At 41.6% G+C, this 21,719-nt stretch overlaps 1 protein-coding gene and 1 long non-coding RNA gene across 10 annotated transcripts in view; both read left to right on the top strand.

Moving 5' to 3' along the window:
• The window catches only part of FOXN3 (forkhead box N3), a 398,156-nt gene that overhangs the window by 159,720 nt on the left and 216,717 nt on the right, over positions 1-21,719 (top strand). For 2 of the 8 annotated variants that reach the window (XM_061611927.1, XM_061611926.1), the window contains exon 1: positions 5,955-6,357. The exons of 3 other annotated variants lie outside the window; for them this stretch is intronic. The gene's annotated coding sequence lies outside the window, so the exon portion shown is untranslated. Of the gene's footprint in view, positions 1-5,416; positions 5,635-5,953; positions 6,358-21,719 lie in introns of those variants that run through there. 3 more of the 8 variants (XM_061611931.1, XM_061611928.1, XM_061611925.1) reach the window with 3 other exon arrangements.
• Positions 6,374-21,108, top strand: LOC133377593 (uncharacterized). Of its 2 annotated transcripts, none has more exons than XR_009760756.1 (2): positions 6,374-6,540; positions 19,629-21,108. It is a non-coding gene; the product is annotated as an uncharacterized LOC133377593 (long non-coding RNA). The 2 variants fall into 2 exon arrangements; XR_009760757.1 differs by lacking the exon at positions 6,374-6,540 and adding an exon at positions 6,643-6,803.

The following is a 21,719-nucleotide window of genomic DNA, read 5'->3' as shown; positions in this document are numbered from 1 at the left end:
ACTGCCAGCTGGGGGGCAACTGGGCTCCTTGGGACTATGCAGCTTGTCCACAGCTGCACAGGTGGCAGGGCATGTAACCCCTGAGCCACTCTGTGGGGATGATCTTTAGCTGGCCCTTGACACCCAGGAGACACGAGCAGGGATTTGAACTCACAGACTCTGGACTCCCAGCCAGGTTCTCCTCCCCACTGTGCTATACCACCTGCACTGTGCTATACCAGTTGTCTGTGCTATACCATCAACCCAGTCCTCTGAGCATGTATAAAAGAAATTGGGTGTAGAAAGGGTAGCACCACTCTGCTCCCAGGGAGGGCAGAGATGCCAGTGCCATCTTGGTGCAACAGCTGTCATGTCCTGGGTGTGCTCAGCCCCAGAGGGGAAAACACATAACCAGAAAATACAAAAATGGCAAGTTGCCCACACGTGGAGAAAGTGAATAAACTTACAGTTACAGCCCAGCACACATCCCTGTGTGTATATATATACACACACACACACACACACAGAGAGAGAGAGAGAGAGAGAGAGAGAGATTTGAACTACAACTCCCATCACCCCAATCCAGTAGCCATGCTGGCTGGGGCTGATGGGAGTTGTAGTTTAAAAAAAGTTACTTTTCCAAGCTCTGCACACATCATATTTCCCCACTCCTAATCTTGCAGTTCCAGTGGCACAGGCATTAATAACTGACTCCGCCCAGTGCTAAAGCATCCCTAAACCACTGTTTTAGAGCACAACACCTAGGGAGGGAGAGCTTCTTTTGCCAAGCAAGGCAAGGGAGAGGCCAAGGAGAGACAAAGACACACCCACACCATACATTAAAGCACATTTAACCAGAGCTTGGAAAAGTTTTTTTTTTTGAACTACAGCTCCCATCAGCCCAATCCAGTGACCATGCAGGCTGGGGCTGATGGGAGTTGTAGTTCAAAAAAAGTAACTTTTCCAAGCTCTGCATTTAAAGTACACAGCTTCTTCCAAAGAAACCTGGGAACTGCAGTTTACCCTCAGAGCTACACTTTTCAGCACTGTTAATAAATTTCATTTCCTAGAATTCTTTGGGGGAAAGCCATGTACTTCAAATGTATGGTGTGGATAGGACCAGTGAAGAGAGCAGCAGCCTCAAGTGAAATGGAAAAATGGAAATGGACTGCCTTCAAGTCGATCCCGACTTATGGCTACCCTATGAATAGGGATTTCATGGTAAGCGGCATTCAGAGGGGGTTTACCATTGCCTCCCTCTGAGGCTAGTCCTCCCCAGCTGGCTAGGGCCTGCTCAGCTTGCCACAACTCCACAAGCCAGCCCCTTCCTTGTCCGCAACTGCCAGCTGGGGGGCAACTGGGCTCCTTGGGACTATGCAGCTTGCCCACGGCTGCACAGGTGGCAGGACACGTAACCCCTGAGCCTCTCACTGTGCGGGTGATCTTTAGCTGGCCCTTGACACCCAGGAGACATGAGCAGGGATCTGAACTCATTTGGACTCCCAGCCAAGCTCTCCTCCCCACTGTGCTATACCAGCTGTGACTCGCTGGAAACTAGGAGATGGGAATAAGCTGTACCAGGCAGAACGAGGGATGGAAGGGTCTGCCAGTTTTGGTTCTCTCTGTTTCTCATTTTTCCAGTCTTAAAATCAGTTCTCCACATTCCTGCAGTGATTTGCATTAAAAAAAAAATCCTCATGAAAATTCTTAAGCATTTTAGTGCAAATTTCTCCCAGTAAACATATTTTTGTATGCAGTTTTAGCTAACATGCACATTTCTGTAATTTCTCCTCATACAATGCATTTTTGTATGTTACGTTCACTAATATATTCATTTTTATGAACACTTTCCTTGAATATGTGCATTTTTTATTAGAGAACTGCATCACAAAATTTGAAGATGTGCAAATTTTGTCGGATGGCTGTGTTTCAGTTCTCATATTGTTTTGGAAAGTGTGAATTATATAGATTCAGCTTTACATGCAAACAGAATTGAATTTCTCCCCCATCCCTATGGAGAACGGGGCAAATGACTGGTGCGCGCATGTGTGCGCATCCACACACACACGCACACAAAGTCACATCGAGCAAAAGCAAGGGAGTTTCCAGGACACAGGCCCACACTGCAGGGTCCATAGAGCAGTCCCGTAAGCAACTAATCAGAGCAAAAGACAGCAAGCATACACATGAGGAGGCATTTCTCTCGTCCCTCCAGCTTCAAGATGCAATTGGAGATGCCAGATGCACAGAAGGAAATGCATTTGTTTTTTATGGATGTCTCACCTCCATACATTCTCTACAAAAAATCTTGTCCTAAGGCTACATTAAAAAAAATAACATGAAGAACACATTTTTGCCCCTAAAGAGAATATTACAAATACTGCTGATATGGTATGTAGTATAGCAAGCTGCCTCTAATCATTCAAATAATAGCTTGTGGAAACGTGGTTATTTAATTTAATAATTTGATGGGCATACTTCTCTTTCTCCCTTAACATATGTCATATTGAATATGTGAAGTATTGGTCACTGATTGACTTTTTTTTTTTTTTTGCCTTTGGTTGCAATAATGATAAACCTATTGACTTTGGAAGTAAGTCCTATTGAAATCAATGAGACTGGTATTTTTGCAATTGTATACAAAATGAATAAGGGGGGTGATGTAAAAGAAATCATATGAGACTTGTATTTCTTTTTAATTTTAAGGATAAAATTAATAAAAGATTTCAAAAAGAATGAAAAAAAATGAGATTTACACAGAGATTTCTCAGTTTTATCCTGACCAGAACTCTATGGTCTGATTTGCATGTAATGGTTTAGCACGATGTGCACAAACCTCCCCCCAACTGGTGTGGTGTGGCAGCAAGGAGGAGATTAGAAACTTGCTCTTCCCCAATGAAATATCCCAACTAACTGTGGTTGCTTGTCATGCCTTAAATTATTTGGGACCAAGTTACTTATGCTATGTGCACACCATACATTTCAAGCACATGAATTCCTCCAAAGAATGCTGGGAGCTGTAGTGTGCCCCTCCACAAGTGCTACAGTTCCAGTACCCTTAGCAAACTACAGTTCCCAGGATCTTGTGGGAGAATCATGAACTTTAAATGTATGGTGGGTATGAAGCCAAAAAGGACTTCATATGCCCAGGAATGTTGTTAGGGGGCGGTCCAGAGGACCTAAGCCCTGGGTGTTTGGGGCCAGGCCCCGGATCTCCTGCCTCTTGACCATTTTAACCTCTGCTTACAGGGCAGATTTTCTTTTAAAAGCTAGCTTAAATTTGCATCTATACATATAAATTAGCATCTGCAAATATTATGTAAATTTGTCTCATGGGCCTGTATGCCATTTTTATGGATCTAGCTAAGCCCCTGCCTACACCGATATAGACTTACCAGAGATCTGAGACCAGCTTCAAAAGCTTCACTTGTATACCTGCCAGGAAGGGAGGTTAGGCTGGGCCTTCTCCATGGTGGCCCCATGGCCTTTCCTTGGTATCAGGAGGGCTCTAAAAATATTTCTGTCTAGGACTGCATTTGGTGACGGGACTATTTTAGAATGCCCAACTGTGATTATTGTGTAATTAGAAAGATTTGTAATGCTTTTGTTGTTGCTATTGTGATGATATGACAAGAACTATTAAACATAGTTTTAAATTGTGTTAAATGTTAAATGCCACTGTGGGAAGATTTTATTTTAACAATTTAATTTTGATCTTAAATAAAAGAGTAAATAAAGTCTGAACCTATACAAACCATGGTTTGTGTTAACCATGTGGTCTTGGGAAACAATCCAATTTCAAACTGTGGTTAATTTTCTTGGCTTTTCTCCTTAAATAGTTAATATTAATCAGAGTTCTTGGTTTAGAAAAAATGAGTAACTGTGGTTAGTTGAAAACAGAAGCAAAAGCTTCTGATCTCATCTTTGTGGCTGTGCTAGAGGAAGGGGGAAAAGGTGATCCTGACCTGGAGATGTCAAGGAATGAAAAATGTGGACTTTCTGCATGTAGAGCCTATGTCCTTCTACTGCACTACTACAGTTCTTCCACAAATTCATTGGGGAGTGAACATAGGAAGTTGCCTTATGCCAAGTCAATTTATCCAACACAGAAAACTGCAAGTGGACCTTCCCTAGGAAAGGCATCTGGCTTTGTGAAATCTGAGACACAGGACATGTGGACCAGTTTGCTAACAGCAGGACAGTATTGCTGGTTTTATACACTTGCACCTCATCTGAGTCACCTGCATTGTAGTACACTCCTTCATTAGCTTTCCAGCTTCTTCTATGGCATAGCCCCTGCACCTTTAGTAGCCGCACACACAACAAGCATAAGCTCAGCAGCAGAAGAAACTACATCCCCTTCTACTTAACGAGGTTTAGCTGTTACTATGCATGCCTTAAAAGTACAGATACTTAAAAGGTATCCAGCTGGCCACTGTGTGAACAGGATGCTAACTAGATGGGCCTTTAGTCTGATCAAGCAGGACTCTTCTTATGTTCTTTCTGGAATCCTGCCAGACAAAAAGGCCGACACCCATAGCTACAGAACATATTAAAAGTCAGTTTTGGAGTCCTACAGTGTTGCCGTGATGGAGATTGGTTTGAAGCATGGCACCCTTCCCAGATTCAACTTGTGGCAATGCAAATCGTTTTGGGGATGGTAATTCCATAGATCTGACACTGAGATAATTAATGCTGCCATCATGAAAAGATGAGGCTTATAGCTGAGTATAAATATTTGCAGGAGCAATTGAGACATAGTAGCCTGACATGCAGAAATTAAGGAGCTGAAACTTTCCTTGGCATGGAACTGAAGTCTGGAGGCAGGCAGTTTTCAGAGAGTTGAAAGTCGTACCGGAGATCCCTTGCTGAGATGCATTTCTTTTTGTCTCACTGTCAATTTTGGTCAAACAGGCTCTACAGGTTTTTGAAGCTGTACAAAACCTGCTTACCAGAAGTAATAGTGGGAAGAATTTATATAGCCCAACAATGATTTCTTTCTCTCAAACCACCCTCAACTCAACCAAAGGAGGAAAAAAACACACCTCTTTCTAACCAAACTGATGGGGGGGGGGAGTTTACTTTCAATTTCTTTGCATCAGGTCTCAGTTAAAGGAATAGGAACGAGGCCAATTAAAAGCTGGCAGTCCAATAGTAAAAAGAAGAGATTGGTGTAGAGTCCCAGAAAAGCAGTGTTTTCCTGTAGTTAATGTTCTTTTTTAAAAGATAGGCAGTGCAATCTTACATATACATATGTCTACTCTAAAGTAAGTCCCACTGTGTAAAATGGCACTTATTTCCAGATAAGTGTATATAGGATTGCAGCCTCAGTGTCCATTTAACTTGAATTTGTTCTTTGGTTTTTATAGCTGTTCAGGCAATTACTTATCAGCCTTCCATCTCTTTGTGAAGTTTATTTTCCTTGACAAGTCAAGTTTCTTTTTAAAAGCTTTTTTTTTTAAAAAAAGCTCCATTGTCCTGATGATTTTTGCACTTGTTTTTATTTGTAGGCTGAACTGACATCAGATGTCATTAGGAGGTGAACTCTGCTGCTCCGACAGGTTGTGTAGGGAGGGCTCTGTGACAGGAACACCCTTCAGCTATATAAGAGATGCAAGAATCTTGTCAGGCAGAGGACTTCAGATGAGTTAAGATGTGTGTGTTTGTTCACAAAGACTGCAGAATACTTTGTTGCTATTTCCTTGATCCTCCTCCCCTCCCCTCCCCTCCCCTTTCTACAAACTGGAACGAAAAGGAATTTGAAGTGTTTTATGCTGATTCATTCCAAAAAGGGGCTATGCTACAAGCTCAGCATGGCAGTTATTGTAGGCGATTGTACCTTTAAAATTTAAAGAGTAATGCGACAATGTACTTTTTTTGGGAGAAACAAGCAGGATGACTATTTTTATCTGTTTTTATAAAGGCAAAATCAGGATGTTGTTTGTGTGTGACCCTTGATTAAGTGTGAATGTTAAACTCCCTTGGTTTCCTCTTCATGCTTATACATTTGTGCATATGTATTGCATAAAGTCTGTTGCAGTCTGGAAATCCCGTAGTACTCCTAAAACTTGCTGCAGGCCCTCTCTGCTGTTTTGCTTTTGGCTCCCAATTTCTTATCCTTTGAGTATCCTCTGGCATTCAACATGTGTGCAAATCCCATTGGCTTCATGCAGGGGAAGGCAATGACTTATTAGAGGATGGCATTTGGCCTTTACTTTCATTTTTAACTTTTGCATTCTCCGTCCAGCACTAAACTTGCACAAGGTTTAAATTGCAGTTTCCAAAACCACATGAGCAACTTGTCTGAACTAGCAAAAGGCCTTGGAACTAACCTGTGGAATTGGGCAAAGTCCCATTTCAGCAACAGCTACATCCACAGTAAGTGCTTTAACATCGACTACTACTGCTGAGGATGTTAAGTGCCTAAATGCCTCCTTTGAGTTAAACAGGGTGATGAAGATAGCTCTTATTAATGAAAAGGCCTTGGGGAGGGGCAGAGAAAACGCTTGCCGTGTTTATTATCCATGCCAGAAAAACAAAATGATGTCAGAATTTTTAAATGTAATGTACTTTTTTTTGGTTATGGATTGTGCAAGTTATTGCAAAAATGTATAATCGTGCAAGTTTGGATGGCATTTTTTAATAACTGTTTCTCCAGCAGGTGCTTTATACCGAACTGAAGCAAATGTAAAAATGGGTAATCAAGCGCTGAAATAATGGAAAGTGGCTGTTGCTTTAGTCCTTTTCCTTTTGGTCACAATCCTTCTCATTAATCATGTGTGCATCGGTATTCTTGCATCTCTAGAGCTGGGTTTCATTTTAAGGTCAGCCTTCAATTTCTGGAGAATATAATTTAAAGCTATTTATAGAGCTTTGCGATTGCCTGTAATAACTAATAGGGAGAAAGGGGTGGAGGTGGGGTGCCAGGCCTGCTCTCTGCAACTGAGACATAAGTGTGTAACAGCTGTGTCTGCCTTAAGTTGATTAAAGACACTAAAAAAAAGTGTAAACATATGAGTGACTCCGGACAAAAGAGCAGAAGCGAGCCCTGCTATCTGTTGTTATTGTAAAACTCTCTGCAGGCGTAAGCTCATTGGGAGAGCCCTGGATTTCTGTGTTTAAAGTTTACTTTATCGTTTGTCTGGAGTGGGGTCAGTGCTGTAGTGAATAATTTATAGGCAGTATGAATGAGCTCATTAGTCACCTTTTCAGAGTTTAAATGAGTTTGGTGGTTGTCATTACATGGGCCTTCTGTTCAGCAGCACAGCAAAATGACAGTTTGGCAGTTGGCTTGCTTGTAACAGGCTAGGCCATCTCTTTTCAGAGCTGGATTTTCTTTTGTGTTCTATTCAAACTCTTGATTCTATTGCCCAGCGCTGGTCTAGTAACTCTCAGGCTTCAGATGTTACTTCGGCAAAGAGATGGAGAGCTGGTGCTTGCATTAGATGGCTTTTGGGGCCTCCTTTGCCACTATTAAGGACTCCACCAGCCTCCTTCTGAGGTTCCCTTCATTTTCTTTTATCCAGTTGTTCTGGAGAACTGTTACAGCACGCTCTGGATTGGCGGGAGGGGAGGGAGGGGAGACTCCTAAATAGCCCAGTAAGTACTGAGCATGCATGGAATGCCGATGGGGGGGGGGGAGAGAGAGACCAAAAGCAGGGGAAGAGAAGGAGAATGGAATGGAGTATCCTGGAAAAAGTGCACACCCAGCTAACTTGGAACTCTGAACAAGAGCACTCCACACTGCAACATTTTGTTGCAGGCTGTGCTTGATGATAGCCTATTGCTTTATTCTCAGTAGTGCCAGGCATGGTGTTAGCCATGAAGTAAGGCTGTCAATTCTTTTTCTTTCTTTCTTTCTTTCTTTCTTTCTTTCTTTCTTTCTTTCTTTCTTTCTTTCTTTCTTTCTTTCTTTCTTTCTTTCTCAGCTCTGCTCCCCTGCTTTTAGTAGCAGTCTGACCTGCAGAAATTTAGAAGGGGAAGCTTTTTCTGGCATGGAGAGGAAGTGATGTGAAAAACTTCCCTGTTAACTGACACGAGTTCCTGTTCCTGTGCCTTTAACTGATCTTGTTTTAGCAGGGAAGAAGCGACATTATTAAGACAGTTGATATAGTTCAGATGGTCACTTTAAATATGTCTGATTTACTTTAAAATTTTAGTGAAGTTTTCCTATAAGAAATCATTTTCTTTTGTTTCTATTTCTGTGAATATGCAAAGTACAGCAACACTTTGCAAAATTTACACTAAAAAAACTCCAAAACTAATTGTGGAATAGTGGCACTGACTATTCTGCAGAATAGTCTCTAGTGGACATCAGGAGTGTCTCAGTTCACACAAGATAAAACAGTAGGAGCTGACATATATTCTAGCAAAATTCTAGGTGTGCTCTATGTTTTTAATTGACTGTGCCCACATTGCCTTAAATGAAGTGGTTTAAACATAGCAGGCTGAAAGCATGCATCCTCTTTTTTCCAACAGCTAGAGTCATTGCTGAAGTAGCAACATATTATAATCAGTCTGATTTTACATCAAACTGCAGTTTCAGATTCAACTGTTAATGCACCCAAAATAGAAATAGAACATAACCTCCAATTTGAAACACAAAATGCAATCTTCAACATCATATGACATTGACCAATAAAAAGGCTTTGAAATTAATAAAAATAAATTTGACACAGATTTCTAGGATGAATAATGAGGGAAATAAAATTTTCTAGAGTAGATTCTCTGTAGAAACATTAGTAATACAGGAAAGAAGCAAAGTAAAAGGAACACCAACAAACATACAAAAATCTAATTCTCCATCTTTGGAGATGGGAGGTGTTGCCACCACTCACCATATGCTCAGAGGCACATGTTACCAAATTCTTCCAAGCTACACAGCAAGTGGATTGGATTGTGAAAGACCAACCCAAATGGTGTTTGAATTTTGGCTTTGCAGGGCAGTCCAATATCTCAGAGAGGAGGTCAGGTCTCCTGCTCCCCTGGTGCATTCACTATAGCTGCCCAATTTCCCTGCTTTTAAAAGTTTGATAAGAATATCTGTGGGCTATAGGTACATTCTTAAACCGCAAGGTTTTTTGCCTATTAGTGAATTTCTCTGCTTTTTAATCCGGGAGGTAAGAAATGGGATCCTGTGCAAGTTTGCTGAAAATGGATTTATCATTTGCATACTTAATGAGTTCAGTGGGATTTACTACCCTGCAGTCATGCTTAGGATAGGTGAGACTGACCACAGAGGATGGGGAGGGGAGGAGGAGGGAGGGGAGGAAGGGCAGAGGTGAGAAGGGATGGGAACAGATGAGGGGGAGGGGAAGAGGGCAGTTTTGATCATTAGCATGTTTATTGAGTTCAGTGGGATTTACTCCTGTGCACTCATGCTTAGGATATGTAAAACTGACAGGGAGGAGGGGGGGCTAGAGTGTGCAGGGGAGGAGGAAGAAGGGAGAGGGGAGGGAGGGAGAGGGGAGAGGAAATGCAGGTCTGATCATTTGCATGCTTATAGAGTTCAGTGGTATTTACTCCCGTGTAATCATGCTTAAGATAGGTAAAACTGACCATGGGGAGGAGGAAGGGGATGGGGATTGAGGGGCAAAGGAAGGGGGAGGGAAGGGGCAAGAGGGAGGGAATAGGGGGAGGAGAAGGGAGGGTGGGTTTGATCATTTGCATACTTTTTGAGTTCAGTGGCATTTATTTCTATGCAATCATGTTTTAAAATAGAAATGGACTGCCTTCAAGTCATTCCCGACTTATGGCAACCCTATGAATAGGGTTTTCATGGTAAACGGTATTCAGATGTGGTTTTACCATTGCCTTCCTCTGAGGCTGAGAGGCAGTGACTGGTCCAAGGTCACCCAGTGAGCTTCATGACTGTATGGGGATTCGAACCCTGGCCTCCCAGGTCGTAGTCCAACACTGACCCGGGGGTGGGGCAGGGAGGAGAGGAAGGGGAGAGGAGGAGACTGGGTGGGTGGGCACTGGGCAGAGGGGAAGCCCCTTTCCTTTCCAAAAGGAAAACATTGTGAACAGTATACTCTTGTGGCTGTATAATATGAATGAGTGTGAAGGGAGTATATTAATGAATGAGTAAAGTATACCGCTGACCATTACTTAATCCAATAATTATTTGTACACTGGGATATATATAGAAGTGTGAGGTTACCTGCCAATAGATGACTAGATTAATATAATTATATATCCTGAGAGCTGAGAAATTGGGGAGCAAACATAGTACAATCATTGCTATTCAGTGCTATTGGTATTAATAGACATGACTAATTTGGGGTCATTAATTTTAATAGATCTCCTCTGAGTAGGATTTATTTTATGTTATTTTATTAATTATTGCATTTATATCCTATTTTTCCTCCAAGGAGTTCAAGGTGACATACCCTTTTATTCTCCCAACAACCCTATGAGGTGGGTTAGAATGAGAGAGGGTGACTGAATCAAGGCCACTCAGCAAGATTCATGGCCGACTGGGGATTTGAACCCTGGTGCCATATGCCCTAGCCCAACACCCTAACCACTATACCACACTGGGTCTCACTTAGGTTGCAATCCAATACACACATACCTGGGAGTAAGACCCACTGAACCCAATGGAGCATACTTCTGAGTAGACATGTATAGGATTGCAGCCTTAGTTACATACAACTCATAGGAAGGTGCCTTTTACTGAGAGTCAGACCACTGATCCATCTAGCTCAGTATTGTGCACAGTGACTGGCAGTGGCTCTCCAGGTTTTCTGCCAGGGAGTCTTTCCCAGCCCTATCTGGAGATGCAAGGGAATGAATCTGGGATCTTTTTAATATTATTATTATTTATTTAATTAATTAATTTGTATACCCCCCTTCCTCCCAGCAGGAGCCCAGGGTGGCAAACAAGGCACTAAAAACGCTTTAAAACATCATAAAAACAAATCTTAACATTAAGACAAAACAGCGTTAAAAACATTTAAAAAACTTCTTGAAAGGGTTAAAAACATTATTAAAAAACATATTAAGCAATTCTGACACAGACACAGACTGGGATAGCTCTCTACTTAAAAGGCTTGTTGAAAAAGAAAAGTCTTCAAAAGGCGCTGAAAAGATAACAGAGATGGCGCCTGCTAATATTTGTATATAAAGCAGATGTTCTGCTACTTCCCATGCAAGCCGGCTCTGGATGGTCACAAAAGGCTCAATAGTGGGGTAGGATGAGGGCAAGCTCTTCTACAGATTATTGGCCTTGTACTTCACAAACTGGACAGTCGTGAGAAACATCGTAAAAGCCTTTGCCCTGCAATCTGTCCCAGTGCATTTGAGAGCAGAGCACAAAAAGGTAACACAAGGATAATCTTCCCTATGCAGTGCACAAGTTGCACTTAATGACTGGGACAGTTGGGGAATGTTTTCTTCTCATGAATAGAGAGGAACTAATACTTGATGTGATTTGGAAGTATAGTTCCCCTCTATTCAGCACTGGTTAGGCCTCATCTTGAATACTGTGTCCAGTTCTGGTCTCCGCACTTCAAGAAGGATGCAGACAAACTGGAACAGGTTCAGAGGAGGGCGACAAGGATGATCAGGGGACTGGAAGCAAAGTCCTATGAGGAGAGACTGAAAGAGACTGAGGGGAGATATGATAGCACTCTTCAAGTACATGAAAGGTTGTCACATAGAGGAGGGCCAGGATCTCAGAGTGCAGGACACGGAATAATGGGCTCAAGTTGCAGGAAGCCAGATTTTGACTGGACACCAGGAAAAACTTCCTAACTGTTAGAGCCATACAACAATGGAACCAATTACCTAGAGCGGTAGTGGGCTCTCCAACACTGGAGGCATTCAAGAGGCAGCTTTTGGGAATGCTTTGATTTGGATTCCTGCATTGGCCTTATAGGCTCCTTCCAACTCTACTATTCTATGATTCTATGCAACCTGTTCCAAGTGCTGCTGAGCCTCCTTGAACAGCTGCTGAAGTTGCTGCTTGCGGCTCTTGTGGAGCTAACTTCTCCTTGTGGAGCTGATGTCGGACAGTACAAATGTCTTAAATGACCAAGACTAGTTCATCCAGCATATTCTAAAATCAGTAATAATTACTGGTTCTATTACTACTGTAATTTTTGTTTGGGAGACATGGTGCCATAATTACTGATTTCTATGCCCAGGGCAGGCTACACACCTCCTCCCCCAGGAACCAACAGTGGGGCCAGTTAAGAGCAGTTGTGGGCCTTTAAGGTTATTGCTGCTGCACTTCCAAATGCATACCACTCAGATAAATTGCTCCTGCTCATAAGATGTGGAGCACAACAACAGGTGGCTGGTCGCATAGTTTTCCAATTTTTGTCGTCGTTGCAAATAACTTTCAATAATGGAATGTGCTTCACTGTCTGAAGTGACAGGTACAGGGCTAATGAGGAGCTGCAGAAAGGCCACTTAGAGAACCTCAGAGTTTCTCCACACATCCTTTTTATTGTGCACTCAGGATAATTTGTGCTCATAATGGTATCAGGGCAATTATACTCGATCCCATGTTACAACGCTGTTTGCGCCTGCAAAGTTTTTTGGGCACTCAACACTACTTCATTTCCAGTTGGTGCATTTCCGGTAGCTTCCTGCTGAAATCCTGTAACTTTTTATACCACAAATGTCCTGTTTTATTTGTCCCACTTTTGTGGGGCTATAGTGCAAGTGTGCCCCTCCACATGGCAATAATGTAGTAACCCTGGGTAAGCATTGCAGAAAAACTGATAAAGGGGAATGATGTGTGGACGGTCCAATATAATTTGAACACTAATGCACATGATGCAGAACAAACCCACAACAAACAAGTACTAGTTTAGAGGGGCCTTTACATCAGGGCCTCCCTAACATCATGGACTGCATGTAGTAATGAGACATTACTACAGATCACTAGCCCCGTGAAGAGCATTGGGAAGCCACAAGGAGCAAGGCTTTTCTGTAGTAACCTCCAACATACTCTATGGAACACTTACCAAGTGAGGCCCATCAAGCCCCAACATTCTGTTGTGTTATAACAATAAACTTGGTTCTTTCTTCAAAAGGGCCTTTGGCTGAATCTTTTTCTGGCTTAGTTTTTTAAATGCTAGTCCTGCTTTGTCTACTATTTCCTAAAAATTATTTATTTATTTATTGTACTTATATACCGCCCTATAGCCGCAGCTCTCGGGACGGTTTACAGTAACTAAAAACATTAAAACAAATATACAAATTTAAAAATACATCTTTTAAAAACAATTTAAAACACAATGATAATTTCTGAGAATAGTAGACAAAGCGGGAACAGCATTTAAAAAACTAAGCCAGAAAACTTATATATGTGTGTGTGTATAATAGGGATGGGAGAGAATATCCGCTAAATCAGACTTAGTACCGGATTTTGACTGAATCCGACACTCCGCTGTCTTCTTGGACCCACACTGATTTCTAGTGGCGGGCCGTGGCTGTAATCAGCATAGCTTTTCCCCCTGAAATTTCCCCGATTCTACATAATTATCTTCATAATTACAACCGATATTATCCGTTAACTTCCATGGATTTACATAAGCATTTATGTTAAAATTTAGGAAAAAATTTTCGCCACCCTAAAAACCCCCAGTGAATCAAATCGGCAAGTGCAAAAACAAATGGGAACAAAAAAACTGGCGGATTGGGATTGAATGACAGACTATAGGAATACAAGCAGATTGGAACTAGGCAGTGAACCCCATCCCTAATGTATATAATAGAATCATAGAATAGTAGAGTTGGAAGGGGCCTATAAGGCCATCAAGTCCACCCCCACCCCCCCGCAGGAATCCAAATTAAAGCATACCCGACAGGTGGCTGTCCAGCTGCCTCTTGGATGCCTCCAGCGCTGGAGAGCCCACCACCTCCCTAGGTAATTGGTGCCATTGTTGTACCACTCTAACAGTTAGGAAGTTTTTCCTGATGTTCAGCCAAAATCTGGCTTCCTGTATGTTGGTCTGTGTCCTGAACTCTGGGATGATTGAGGAGAGATCCTGGCCCTCCCATGTGTGACAACCTTTCAAGTACTTGAAGAGTGCTATCATATCTCCTTCAATCTTCTCTTTTCAAGGCGAAACATGTCCAGTTCATACAGTCTCTCCTCATAGGGCTTTGTTTCTAGTCCCCTAATCATTGTTCTTTATCTCCTCTGAACTTGTTCCAGATTGTCTGCATCCTTCTTAAACTGCGGTGTCCAGAACTGGATGTAGTACTCAAGATGAAGCCTAACCCAGTGCCAAATAGAGGGGAACTAGTACTTCATGTGATTTGGAAACTGCAAACTAATGCAGCCTAAAATAGCATTTGCCTTTTTGCAGCCATATCATACTGTAGACTCCTATTCAGCTTGAGATGAACAACAATCCCAAGATCCTTTTTGCATGTAGTATTGCTGAGCCAAGTATTTCCCATCTTATAACTGTGCATTTGGTTTCTTTTTCCTAGTTGTAGAACTTTGCACTTATCTCTGTTCAATTTCATTCTGTTGTTTTCAGCCCAATGCTCCACCACAAGATCCCTTTGAATTTTGTTTCTGTCTTCCCTCCCAATTTTTGTATTATCTACAAATATGATAAGCATTCCCTGCACCTCTTTATCCAAGTCATTAATAAAAATGTTGAAGAGCACCAGGCTCAGAACTGAGCCCTGGAGTACCCCGCTTGTTACCTCTTCCCAGTTTGAAAAGGAACCATTGATAAGCAGTCTTTGAGTACGATTCTGTCGCCAACTGTGGATCCACCTGATAGTTGTTCCATCCAGCCCACATTCAGCTACCTTGCTAATCAGAATATCATGGAGCACTTTGTCAAAAGCTTTGCTGAAGTCAAGATATATGATGTCCGCAGCATTCCCACAGTCTGCCAGGGAGGTTTCCCGATCAAAAAATGAGCTAAGATTAGTCTAGCAGGGTTTGTTTTGACAAATTCATGTTGGCTTCTAGTAATTGCTGCATTGTTTTCAAGGTGCTTACAGACTGACCGCTTTATAATGCTCCAGGTTTTCCCAGGGATCAGTGTCAAGCTGACTGGTCTGTAGTTTCCAAGTTCCTCCTTTTAGCCCTCCTCCAGTCATCTGGCACTTCACCCATCTTCCACGATTTTGCAAAGTGGTCCCAAAAGTTCTTCAGCCAGTTCCTTCATTATTCTAGGATGCAGTTTATTGGGCCCTGGAGATTTGAACTCGTTCAAAGTGATTAGGTATTCCTTGACCACTTGTCTATCAATCTCAAACTGCAATCCTGCCCCTTCTACTTGTACTTCACACTTGCTAGGAGGTCATAGACCCTCTTTTGGAAGAAGACTGAACCAAAGTAGGAATTGAGCACTTCTGCCTTTTCGTTGTCATTTTTTACCATTTTCCCATTCTCATTGAGTAGCTGAACCACCATTTCTTTTCTCTGTCTTTTACTATGAATGTACCTGAAGAAAGCTTTTTTGTTGCTTTTAGCACCCCTTGCTAATCTCAGTTTATTCTCAGCTTTAGCCTTCCTGTCGCCATCCCTGCAATCCCATGCTACCTGTCTGTACTCTTCCTTTGTGGCCTGGCCTTTCTTCAACTGTCCTTTTTTATTTTCAGGTCATCTCTAGGCTTTTTGTGAAGCCACATTGACTTCTTCTGCTGTCTTCCACCTTTTTTCCTTTTTCCAATTGTACCTTTAGAATTTTTTGTTTTTTTAGAAACTCCCATCCATGTTGGGCTCCTTTTCTCGTTAAGGGCGCTTGCCATGAGACCTTACTTACCGTTGTTCAATGTTTATTAAAACCGGCTTTCCTGAGTCCAGGGTACATGTATGGCTATTAAGATCAAGAACCCAAGTATAATTGGTCACTTTCCTTGAGAGTTCCCGTAACTGCCACTTCATCCACGAAGTCATCTTTATTGGTTAGAATTAGGCCAGGAATAGCTGATCCTCTAGTTCCTTCCTCCACTTTCTGTAGAAAAAAATATCAGCAACACAAGCCAGGAATTTCTTGGAGGGGCCATGTGTGGCAGAATTTGTCTCCCAACATATACTGGGGTAATTGAAATCCCCCATTACTACTACATCATGCCTCATGAAACATTGGCAATTTGCTTTTCAAAAGTTTCACACTACTCATCTTCTCCTTGACTGGGTGGTTGGTAGTAGACTTTACCCACAATGTTCCTTTTATTCCTTGCTCCATTAATTTTAATCCTGATGCCCTCGATAGGGCTACCAAGCTTATCTTCCTGTGTTTCTATGCAGGGATATATATTTTTAACATACAGTGTGACTCTGCTTCCCTTTCTATTCCTTCCCTCCTTTTTAAACAAGTTATATCCTTCAATTGCTGTATTCGTTATAGAATTCCAGTCATATATACAGCTATACACATTGAGGATTTATGATTATTGCTGATAGTAAAGGTGTTGGTGATAAATTGTATGGCAAATAAGACAGGATATATGTTTTTAAAATAAATTCAACATTTTAATAAATAATCATGTTACATTAGCTCTCTTGTCAGTTAGGTATCCCTGTCTAGGTTGCACTGTAGCATTAAGCAGATTTAAATGAAATTTGCATTTGCTTAGCAGAAATACATCTCATCATAGCAGTGAAGACTTTGGGCTCTTCCAGACTGTTGCTGTTTTAGGGTGGGATTCAGACACATATGCCATACTGGCAAATTCAGTTCACACAAAGTTGCACAATGAACCTGTTTTCTCTGCAAAATTGTTATTTCAATGTTGCTAGTGTGCAGTGTACACACACGTGTTCTAGAATTCTAGAATTCCTCAAGGTTCAGTCCTTCTCCTGGGTCTTGAGAAATTAAGTTAAGGCTTCAATCCTATACACACTTACCAAGAAGAAGTAAGCCCCAGTGCACAGAAATGGGTCTTCTTATGTCTCAGTAAACATGCATAGGATTGTGTTGCAAATCTCAGAGAGGGAGGGAGGTGCATCTTGGTTCTGGTACACATGAATGCACATGGGGACTGCATTGTTCCCCTTCTATTCCCACCATAACTAATCAGTCAACTAATAAATGTTGCTTGTTGTGTTTGATTTGCTGCTTTTTTATGATGTGTTTTGAGTTTTAAACTTTTTTTTTTAACTGTCAAGAGAAGTTTAGTAACTTCCACCACCACCTTGCTCTCAGTGCCATTGCAATGTGTTCAGCTTGGGATGGATGGGGCTTTTCCTCTGGTGGCACAACACAGGTCTGCAATGCTTCTCCAACTGAGATCCATCCGGATGCTTCCTTAGGCCAGAAGTGGGGAACCTTTTTCAGCCCAAGGGCTGCATTCCTTCATGGGCAATGTTCCCTGGTGGGCAGGGCCAGAAGAAAAAGTGGGTGGGGCAACAGGTGTGACTTTCTTACCTTTGTACAGGAAAAGCCAGAGGTTTCTACGTATAGCCATTTCCCTCCCCCCTCCCTTCGCTCTATCCTCCATCCAGGCAAAGAAGAGTCATTATCAAAATTCTAGGACACATTCTAGCCATGTGAAGAATTTATTTTATTTTATTTATTTAAATTTTTAGTCGCCCATCTGGCTGGTTGTCCAGCCACTCTGGGCGACATAGAAGATAAAACAATACATTAAAACATTAAAATTTAAAACCATAACAGTAAAAACCTAACCCACCCCAAAAGCCTGCCTGAAGAGCCAGGTCTTCAAGGCCTGGCGGAAGCTTATCATAGAAGGGGCATGGCGGAGATCATTTGGGAGAGAGTTCCACAGGGTGGGGGCCACTATTGAAAAAGCCCTCTCTCTAGTCCTCACCGGTCTAGCTGTTTTAACCGGTGGGACCGAGAGAAGGTCTTCTGAGGCTGATCTTGTTTAGCGGCATCCCTGACAATGCTGGAGGCGCTCCTTCAGATAGACTGGGCTAAAACCGTATAGGGTTTTAAAGGTCAAAACCAACACCTTGAATTGGGCCCGGTAAACAACCGGTAGCCAGTGCAACTCCTTCAGCACTGGAGTGATGTGATCTTGCCGGCGGCTGCCTTTAATCAGACGAGCCGCCGCATTCTGTACCAGTTGCAGCTTCCAGACCGTTTTCAAGGGTAACCCCATGTAGAGCGCATTACAGTAGTCTAGGCGAATTTAAGGAGGTTGCAGAGCAGGGCCACTGAGGGGATAGAGGAAGTGGCCAGGGATGGGCCCAGAGGGCCAGATAGAGAAGCCTGGAGGGCTGCATTTGGCCATGAGGCCAGAGATACCCCACTCCTGCTCAAAGCTCCTTTTGGCAGAAATTACAGTTCTATCTTTTTCAACAGTCACTTAATGTTTGTCTGTTCATTATGTACTGCCTTGCTTTTTATAAATCAACCCTTTTTATGTTGGGTTTCTCAATTGCTACTGATATTTTTAATTGTCTTAATTGGCCTTTATTCTGTATTTAATATATGTTCCTTTGAAAGTCATTCTGATAACAAGAGTAGAAGAGTCAGTAAGTTGTTGTTAACATCCCCTCAGAATTACAGTATGAAAGAATCGTGACAGAATTTTTATGTAATGGGGGCAGTGAATTCAACAGACTGCTCCAGCTATCTGTACTAATCAAGGAATGACCACTTAAGAATTAAAACTGTAGAAAGCATAAGAGGATGATATTTTGTGACCTTTATGACTTAAGGATTTATCTACATGAGATCTATAACTAATTCTTCCATTAACGGTAAGATTATAAATTAAATACAAGTTAACCATAGAAACGTCCTGAAATGAACATTCTTAACATGGACTAAAGTTCCAAATTTAAATTCATTTCATCTTACAACTGCATCCCGCCCCTATCCCCAGCATCAATGTTTTAAACCTGAACACTGTAGATATGTTCCTAATCTAAGCAAAAAAGTATTATCTGTAGGGTTTTAATTTGTTTTGGTGACACCTTGAGTTAATCTGCATTAATTTAAAGATCTACTGGTGAAGAAAATACTCTATGAAAGTCAATAAAAACCATATGATTCTTCTGTAAAGAGTAATTAGAACAAGGATTGTATAATTTTCTTTCAGGCCAACTCCTAAAGTATTTAGGATTAGCATGTCTACACTAGCCAACTTTGTCAGTGGGGATAACCTATAGCAGATGTGGGGTGTTGGGAATAAAGCACCAACATATGTTACAAGTGACCTGAACCAGTAGGGGGCAATAGACAGAAAGGCAATCTATTATCCCTCTTCTGATTCCTCTCTTAAAGTGTTTGCTGTTTTTGCAGGCTTTCCTCCTCCCCTTCCTCCCTTCTCTTTCTGTCTTTGTTCTCACTTAGTTAGTAAATATGACTTTACCTCTTTATAGTAATAAACCTTAAGCTTCTTTATTATTTCAACTGCAAGTTTTAACCGGCCAGTTATTTCTGCCCTCTGCTGCGATATATATCTGCAAAAACCTCTGGTGAACTTTGGGCCTTCCATATGTTGCTAAGCTATAACTCCATTCATTGGCCATGCTTGCTGGGGCTGATGGGAGTTGCAGTTCAGCGATATCTGGAGGGCAAAGGTTCCCTACACCTTATCTACAGGAAGCTGAAGACATCATTTGACAAATCTGACTGATCTAGTATTGATTCTTGACTGAGAACTGACACTTGATCAATCAGATGCTGACATTCTACTTTCTGTCTTCTTTAGCCCTTCCAAAAGTAATGCATCTCATTTGCCAGCAGATCATCGGAACTGGTTTGCCAATGGTGCACTTGGAAGAGGACTTTGGGGCAGATGTCCAGGTTCTCAGGCAACAGAATGAGCAAGAGGACCCCCAAACACAACTGAGCTGCTTTGCTACATTTTGAAATAAATGAAATGCACGTAACCATTCAAAGAGCCACCGCAAAGAGCCCCCACCCCTCTGCAATAAGGCCAGAGACTAAAATTAGCAGGATGCACCTCTGTGATGGGCTGGTGTTTCAGGGCTCTTATGTGACTGGAATGCTAGTTATTTTAATTTTACTTCTTGGGCTTGATATAAAATGAAGCCAAACTTTGACACAAATTGATTTCACTGAAAACGAAATGAGGATTTTCGGGATTTGGCTTAGTAAAGCCTTAAAATTTCTATCCAATTTCAAATTTAACTGTGCACCTTCTTTGCTTTCATTTGTGTGAGCTTCTTCATATACGCTTCCATATTCCAACCCAACAACAAGAATCTAACACAAGCAGCAGTCTTGAGGCTTCTTAAAGGCTAACAGATTTATTGTGGCAGAGGTTTTGTGAACTCGAGCTGACTTCATCAGAGCCCTAATGCACAAAGGCAAATTCCACAATAAATCATTTAGTCTTTAAGGTGCCACAAGACTCTATTTTGTGTGTTTGCTGCAACAGAATAACCTGGCTGTTTGGAATAAAAATCAACATTCTTCTTGCCGTTGAATATTTTGTCAAAGTTTCATCTTGTTTATCAGTTTACCTGAATCAAATTTAGGGAATGGGCCATACCTGTGGTAGAACGTCTGCTTTGCATGCAGGAGGTCACAGATTCAATCTCCCACCCTCTGCATCTCTAGGTAGGGCTGGGAGTGAACCTGTTTGAAATTCTGGAGAGCTGCTGCCAGTCTGTGTAGACACTACTGAGTGAGAAGGTGGTTTGTACTTTTTTTAAAAAAGAAATCATGTAATAAAATGTGCCTCATACGTATAAAACACTATCCTTGTAATAACTTACTCTGATGGATGTTGCTATTCTAGTTACATGCAGTTCCCACTTACAATGAAAGCTGTATACTTTGCCCTAAAATTATATACTTCTGGTGCACTGTCAGTAAACATTGCAGACCTAATCAAGAATATATTGACTCATGAATGGTGGGGAAAATACAAACAAGTGTCTACAGGATGGAAAGAGCAAACCAAAACAAAAATCCCACCACCCCAAAGCCACAGTAAAACCACATAGGTTTATTGTCAAAACATTGCCTGTATGCAGATTTAGCCAAGAACATGATTAAGAACAATTTTTTTTTTGCTTTAATGTTTGTTTAAATAATCTGGAACATCATAATCCTGGAGGGACGTTACTTAGGAACATATGAAGCTACCTTGTACCATGATGTGCCATTGGTCTTCCTCTGATTGTTGTTGACCTTGTGTATACTTGTTAAGGATTAGCTGTGATGCTCATTTTCTCAATAAATTCAGATGTATGTAGATTTTCCTATTCTGCTATTCTGTAGCTTAAGTGTAAATGAGAACTTGAATGGTCCTTAATGGAAAGCAATAGGGTGATGTATAACCTTGTTTATCTACTGATTGGTCAGGAAAGTGATCCAAATGCAGGCTTTCAGTCAATAAACTGGTCTGCATCTGGTTAGGATGAGTTCCTGAATGAATGGAAATGGAGTCTTCAGGGTAACTACAGATGCTTAAGGTATGTTTTAACACTACTGGCCATGCTACAGGCTAGCCCTGCACATCTAGGGAACATGCTCACATGGCACAGGTGTTCTATACAGGTGGGCAGTATTTTCTCTCTCTCTATTTGATCATTCAGTTAGGACACAGAGCTACAGATGTAGAGTGACATTCTTCTCTAATGTCGTCTTTGGAATATGAAAAGATAGTTATCCTACCTGTGGGATGTATCTCCATTTAAAATTGCATGGGATTACCTTTGCAATTCTTTTAACCACCTTATTATTCAGATTATAAATTGTTTTAACTGATTTTAATACTGCCTTTTTACACAGTTGTAGTCCACCCTGGGAAATAGGTGAAGGGCAGGTAAGAAATCTAATAAATAATAAGCAGTTTCCATTGTC

Source organism: Rhineura floridana, chromosome 2 (assembly GCF_030035675.1).
Source record: "Rhineura floridana isolate rRhiFlo1 chromosome 2, rRhiFlo1.hap2, whole genome shotgun sequence".
NCBI classification, from domain to species: Eukaryota; Metazoa; Chordata; class Lepidosauria; order Squamata; family Rhineuridae; genus Rhineura; species Rhineura floridana.
This window is presented reverse-complemented; position numbering and strand designations above follow the sequence as displayed.